Source organism: Pteropus medius, unplaced genomic scaffold, assembly GCF_902729225.1.
Source record: "Pteropus medius unplaced genomic scaffold, Ma_sr-lr_union100, whole genome shotgun sequence".
Lineage (NCBI taxonomy): Eukaryota > Metazoa > Chordata > Mammalia > Chiroptera > Pteropodidae > Pteropus > Pteropus medius.
The window spans coordinates 3,645,105-3,652,410 of NW_024354503.1; positions in this window are offsets into that span (position 1 = coordinate 3,645,105).

Genomic DNA, 7,306 nt, shown 5'->3' on the forward strand with positions numbered 1-7,306 from the left:
TCTGTAATAGGTTGAATAGTGTCCCCCCAAAATCGATGTCCACCTGGAACCTGTGTGTATGTGGCCTTATTTGGAAATAAGATCTTCGCAGATGTCTTTAAGTTAACGTGAAATCATACTGAATTAGGGTGGGCCCTGGATCCAATTTGACTTGTATCCTTATAAGAAGAGGGAAACTTGGACATGAACACACACAAAAGGAACGCCACGAGAAGACAAAGAAAGAGACTGGAATGATGCTCTACAAATCAAGGAACGACAAGGGTCGCCAGCAACCAGCAGCAGCTAGGAGAGAGGCAAGGAAAAGATCCTTCCTCGGAGTCCCCAGGAGGAGCCAGTCCTTATGACACCTTGATTTCAGAGATCAGGTAGACAACAAACGAGGACAGATAGCAAAAACTTAAATAAAAAATTAAAGTTTAATTATATATTACATGTAATGGATGTAACATTGCATAAAATGTACATTACATATAATTATCAAAATAGTATCATGATACATAATGATGTGATCAATCATAGATAATAGATTATATGTGTGTATATCTTTATGTATGACTTTGTACCTAGAAGAGCAGTGTCACACATTCTTTTCACGCATGAATTGAACATCACTAAAATCAAGCGTTAGGCTACAAGGAATTTTCAACAAATTTCAAAAAGCAGAATTTCCATAGTCTTTGGGCTGTTATAACAAACTACCACAGACTAGGTGACTTATAAACAACAGAAATTTATTTCTCCCAGTTCTGGAGGCCAGATGTCCAAGACCAGGGCACCAGCAGATTATTGTCTGGTGAGAGCCTGCTTCCTGGTTCATAGCTGGCTGTTTTTTCACTGTGTCCACATGGGGTGGAAGGCGGAGGGATCTCTCTCTGAGTTCTCTTTTACAAGGGCACTAATCTCATTCTTGAGGGTGCCACACTCATGACCTAATCACCTCTCAGAGGCCCCACCTCCAAAGGGGCATTATGTTTCAACATATAAATTGGGGGAAGGGGGTACACATATTCAATCTACAGCACTCATATACCACATTCATTGACCATAATGTAATAAAATTAGAAACCATAAAAGGATAGAATAACAAATCTAATCACTTAGAAATCCAAAACTACCCTTCTAAATATCTCTAAAAAAGGGGAAAAAACCCTGATTTTGGAAATGAACAGTGAATGCTCCCTATTAAGACTTGCGGAAAGTGGCCATGGTGGTAATTCAGAGGAAAATGCATAGTAGCCTTAAGTACATATATTAGGATTAAGTCTGAATAAACAACACATTCAACTCAAGAAACTGGAAAAAAGAACAAAATGAGCTAGGCCTTGTAGGAGAAGCAGGATTTTCACTAAGTGGCATTGGAAGGAATGACCACCTAGGCAAAGGAAACAAAAGTCTAATCTTCTAAGGAAACCAATCATGTCAGATTAAGGCTCACCATATGACCTCATTTTGCTTTAATTACCTCTTTAAAGGCCTTATCTCCATATTCTGAGGGAGGGTTAGGACTTCAACATAGGAATTTGGGAGGGATACAAATCTGCCCACAACAGACATTGAATTTGGAATGATTAACAGCCTGGTTATCACCGAGCAGTCACAGTTTCTTAGCCCTCAGGTAAGAGAGACACCCCAGCCTGTAGGAAGATGGAAAGAGAGGCCCAGATGCCATGACATCCCTGTGGGGACTCCCAACACTGGTTTTGAGCGACCCACTGTGACTCTCCTTGGGAGAGAAAAACTCGGACCTGGGTGCCAGCCTTTGGGCAAGTCAATTTCTCTCTGTGGTCACCTGAGGTTCTGACCCTGGTCACACATTAGCATTGCCTGGGCAGCTTGTGGTGGGAAAAAAAACAAAACTATGAATGTCTGACTGCACCCCCAGAGACTCTGGTTCAAGGCACTGCAGTGTGACCTTGGCCTTAGCAGTTTTTCAAAGCACCCTGGTGATTCTGAGGGACAGTCAGGACTGTGATCCCCGGGCTAGAGGATAGTCAAGTTCCCATCCAGCCCCAGACCATGACAAATCTGACTTGAGTTCTCTTTATCCCTGGACCACACAATCTCTGAGCCTTTTGAATCTCTCTAAATACTTCCTTTCATTTAACAAAATGTCCATTTACAATATTATAATTACTCTTTATATTTGCACAGTCCATTAGTGTTCGAGGAAGTAATTTTATGAGCATTAATTCATTCGATCTTCATCACAACGCTTTGGGGTGGATAGTGGGCAGATATCACTCTTCCACCTCCCTTTTATTTTTCTGCAGAGTACTTACAGCCTCCAACATGCCCTATCATTGGCTTATTTATTTTTATCGTTTTCCCCCCGACATCAGAATATAAGCTTCATCATGGCAGGGGCTGTCTCTTTTGTTCACTAGTGGCACATAGCAGGCACTAAGTAAATATTGGTTGAATGAATGAATGAATGAATGAATCGGAAGAGTAAACAAAGGAAGTTAGGAGATCTGCCTGAAGTCACACAGCAAGTAAGCGAAGTAGCTGTTGAACTCCGTCTTCTCCGTGGATATTCTTTCCACTCTCTGGGTTTCCTAGGGTGACTGATGCTAGGATGGACCCAGGAAGTACCAGGAGAGAGGGGATTCAGCACCTAAGATAGCTGCAAATGGTCTAACTGCTGCCGGGAAGTGCTCCTGGAATCCTAGAAAACAAAGACGAGTTTCTTTGCCAAGGTGAGGAAGCTTCTGCTGATGGCCAAAGAGCTTAACTTAATTAACAGCCTCTAACTTTCATTCTGGAAACAGAAGTTTTCCCCTTGTAATGACCTGCAAATGATGTGTGCTAACACACTGAATCAAAGGGTTCCTGAAAATGAGGGAGTTGCCTACCGGTAATTACCTGGGCTGGCTGTTAAAAGGGCCAGTCACATCAATCTTCCCACGGAGCCAGATGAGGCCTCAGAGACCAGACGGTCCAACCTGCCATTTTACAGATGAGACGACAGAGGCCCAGGGAGATCAGGTGGCTTGCTGGGGGTCACGGATGCCTGGCACAACATCCGTCACTCTCTTCTTTCCCAGCTCTTCATCACACAGATGTTCCCCAAGGTGAAGTGGGAATTAACCCGAAAGCAGGACAATGGCTTGTGGGAAGGGATGCCTACCTCCTGTGGATCTCGTCTCTGGGTACCACATAGCACATGTTTACCTGGGCAACAGCCGCATGAAAAATTGTACTGCGTGCACCGTAGATAATTAAGAATCATGACTTCTGAGTCTTTTGGCCTTTGTAGCTCTCTCCACTCCCTTGGCTGAGAGGCAAGGAAGGAATTGATTTCAAAATCAATTGGCTTCGATATGTTTGTTTCCTTTTTTTTTTTTTTTGACCGGATTAATCAGTGTGGATTTGATTTTCTCTGGATTCATGATTCTCTGTGCTTTGTCTCCCCTCTGAAATTGCATTCTAATCCTACATGACATTTGTCTAGTTTCCCCAGCAACCATCTTAAAAGCCACAAACAGCAGATTAAGGCTTTGAGGGGAGAAGTGAGAGACAGTATGGTCTTGGCCAGGAAATAAAACCCCAGGTACTCAAAGGCTGGTTTGCAGCAACACCCTTTTCCAACGAGAGAGGGGCGAAACCGCCTGTGCTAACAGGATGCATTACAGTATTTTCTGTGTGGAAACAGCATCGATGTGTGTATGTGTGTGTATGATTTTTAAATTTCCCAGCATTTATGAATCCATATGGTACATCTGAAACAGGGTTGGTTTGTTGGGTAATTTTATAAGCAATTTTCATTGACTTAAGAAACTGTTTCGTATAAACATTATATTAAAAAAACCTTTACACACACAAAAATATGGAAAGTCACCACACTTTATATTCTACCAGATTCCCTTCAAATCTTAATTAATATACAGACACATGTTTTACATAGTTGCCATTTCCACTTTCTATTTATACACTCTTAGGGGAAAATACACTCTTCTGTCTCCTCTATTCTCAATAACCTGCTTTACTTCTGACACTTCTGGTCACCAAATGTTGGAGGGGGTTCCCACAGCAAGCAATTCTCTGACACCAACTGGGTGTCCTACAATTGAACTCAGTTCTGACACAACCTGGAGAGAGCGTCGGATCCAACAGGTCGAGGGCTCAGCCCCACAAGACTGAGCCCCGCCCCCACCTTCAGACGCCAATTGAAAGTCCAGGTTGTTACCTGTGGTTCTGACCACCCTCTATAAATCAGAGGTTCCCATGACCCCATCCTGGAGTTTGATTAATTTGCTAGAGTGGCTCACAGAATTCAGGAGAACCGTTTACTCACTAGATGGCCAGTTTATTACAAAGGATAAAAGATAATGATACAAATGAACAGTCAGGTGAGGTCCAGAAGGGTCCTAAGCACAGAAGTTTCTGTCCTTATGGGGTTTGGGGTGTGCCACTTCCCTGTCACACAGATGCATTCCTATTCACCAACCTGGAGGTCCTCCGAGCCCAGACCTTTTGGGTTTTTAGGGAGGCTTCATTACGTAGGCATGACTGATTGAATCACTGGCTGTTGGTGATTGATTCAACCTCCAGCCCCTCTCCCCTCCCTGGATGTGTGTGTGTGTTGCGGGGGTGGGCACTGAAGTTTCAACCCTCTAATCATTTGGCTGGTTCTGGCAATCAGCTTCTATCTTTAGGTTAACTAGGGGCTTCCCCAAAATGACCCCATTAATACAAACTCAGGTGTGGTTGAAAGGGGTTTGTTATGAATAACAGAAGATGTCCATTTCACCTTTATCACTCTGAAGTTATGTCAGAAACTGAAGACAAAAGCCAAATATCTTAACAAAAAATGCCCCTCTTGCTCTAATTAGGAATTACAAGGGTTTGGGGAGCTGTGAGCCAGGAACTGTGGATAAAGACCAAAATATATATTCCTCAGTATAACTCACAACATCTCATAGACACAATATGAGTGGGAAACGCCTGAATATTTGTATGTCAGGTGCCTCAATTAAGAAGCACTATTGGCTTGGCCATTCTCCATCACTGGGTATTGTAGTCATTTCTAGATTTTACAAGACTATTTTAATAGTCTTGTTCCCTTTGGCTGATGTGGCACCTTAGTCAACCTGTTTCTGGTTTGCCTGAGGACTAAATCAAGGCCAGTGGGTCAGGCTGGTTCTGGACTGAGAGTTAGGGGACCTCTGCCTTTACCTGTGACAGGGTAGGCACGTCTGCCCACCTCCCTGGGGTGAGACATGGTGTAAAATCCAGGGAAGACCTGGAGCTTCCTGAGTTGTATCCAGCTCAGCCAGAAGTGTGGTCAGCTATTGTGGTTTTGGAAGCCTCAGTAAGCGAACCACCATGCGGCATTCTTTTTTCTTTTTAATTTAATAAATTTGATACATAACATTGTATAAATTTAGGATATAAAATGTGTTACTTTGTTACATTTACATATTGTAATATAATTGCTGATGTAGTAATATTTACCATATTACATTGTTATAGAACATATTATCGTCTACATTCATTATACTGTACATTAGTTATTACTCATGGCAAGTTTGTACCTTAAACACCATCACTGTTATTCATTCCCTCTCCCACCCCCTGTAACCACCATTTTACTGTTTTTTACAGGTTTCACTTTTTTAGATTCTACCTAAAAGTGATATCATCCAGTACTTGACTTATCTCACTTAGCATAATGTGCTCAAGGTTCATCTGTGTGGTCACAAATGGGAGGATATCTTCCTTTCTCGTGGTTGAATAATATTCCATTGTGTAAATCTCCCACATCTTTTTGATCCGTTCATTCATGGAATAGGCATTTGGGTTGTTTCCATAACTTGGCTACGGTGAATAATGCTTCAATAAGCATGGGAATGCATATACCTTGTTGAAATCATATGGCCTTCTTTGAATCTTCCTTCTCATCAGCAATTCCTGTCTGCCTTTCCTCCAGAAGATATCCCGAATCTGACTTCTCATCACTTTCACTGTCACCCTCTATTCCACGCCACCCTTCTACCTGAGCTCCCTTGATCCATTCTTCTCAGCCAGCCAGAGTGGTCTATTTAAAACATAGCCCAGATTAGGTCATTGCCTTTCTTAAAACCCCATGGCTTTCTATGGCCCTTGGAATGAAATCTGGACTTCTCACTCTGACCTATAAGACCTCACAGGGTCGGATCTCTGCCTGACTCTGACCTCATCCTATTCGCTCTGTCCCCAACCCCCACTCTGGCCTAGCACACTGGCCTTATCTATCGGCTTTTCCTCTGTCTGGAATGTGTCCCAGCTCCAGCTCTCCCTGTACCCCCAACACTTGCCTACTTGTCCTTCAGGTCTCAACTCACCTGTGTGCGGGTTCAGAACCAGCCACTCCAAGATGTGCTTCTGTGATATGCAGATGGTTTTGAGCTAAACACAATTATAGTTTCAGGCTCAAGAGAAACTTCTGTCCCTCCCTTTAACTACCTTGAAGAGTTGAATAAGGGGCCTTGCCCATAATAAGAGATTATCAGAGATAACCTTTTTGACCCACCTGTACGGCAGGGCAAACTATTATCTACAAAACATCTGCTCTTCTTAGGCTTCTACTTCACTGGACTTGGCTCAGGTATCTGTACCAGGTCAACTCTTTATGGAGGAGGCTGGGGAGAGAAAGAGCTTCCTTCCCAGATCTCTCACGTAGGTGTCTACAAACTCATCTCGACGTGGCAGGTGTCGTATGGGTTAAGGGAGAAAGCAGAAGGTAGAGTAGCACCGTGGATGACAGAGGGCTGAAGACCACCATATCCTGCACAGGGGGACCTACCCAGAAAGGTCAAGATTTCCTTTGCATGTGCCCCTCCCCAGCCCCTACCACTTAGCACAATAATTCTACTTATCCAGCATTTTGCAATCGTTATCTCATTTTTAGTCCTTACCACAACTATACTGAGATATGTATATTATCTTCATCCAACCCAAAGAAACTGAGTCCCAGAGATGTTTAAGAACAGCTCTTGCCTTGCAATTGGTAAGCAATGGAGTCAGGATTGGCACCTGAGACCCCCTGAGTGCCAAGCCCTTGACCTCATGCACAACCCAGCAAGAGCTTCTGGGAGCGGCTTGAGGTGGCCCCATAGATCTCAGATCTCGGGGCTCTCCTCTCACTGGGCTCTCCTCTGTTCCTTCATGCTAAACCCCCACCCCCACCCCCATGTGGGTAGGTCTGCCTCTCCCACCACAGGGAAGCTCTGTGAAGCCAAGGATTGTGTCTGTCATGTTTTTGGTGAAGAAGCAGAATCATAGAATTATACTTCTTAATCAATCCTTGTTATTAGAGACCACC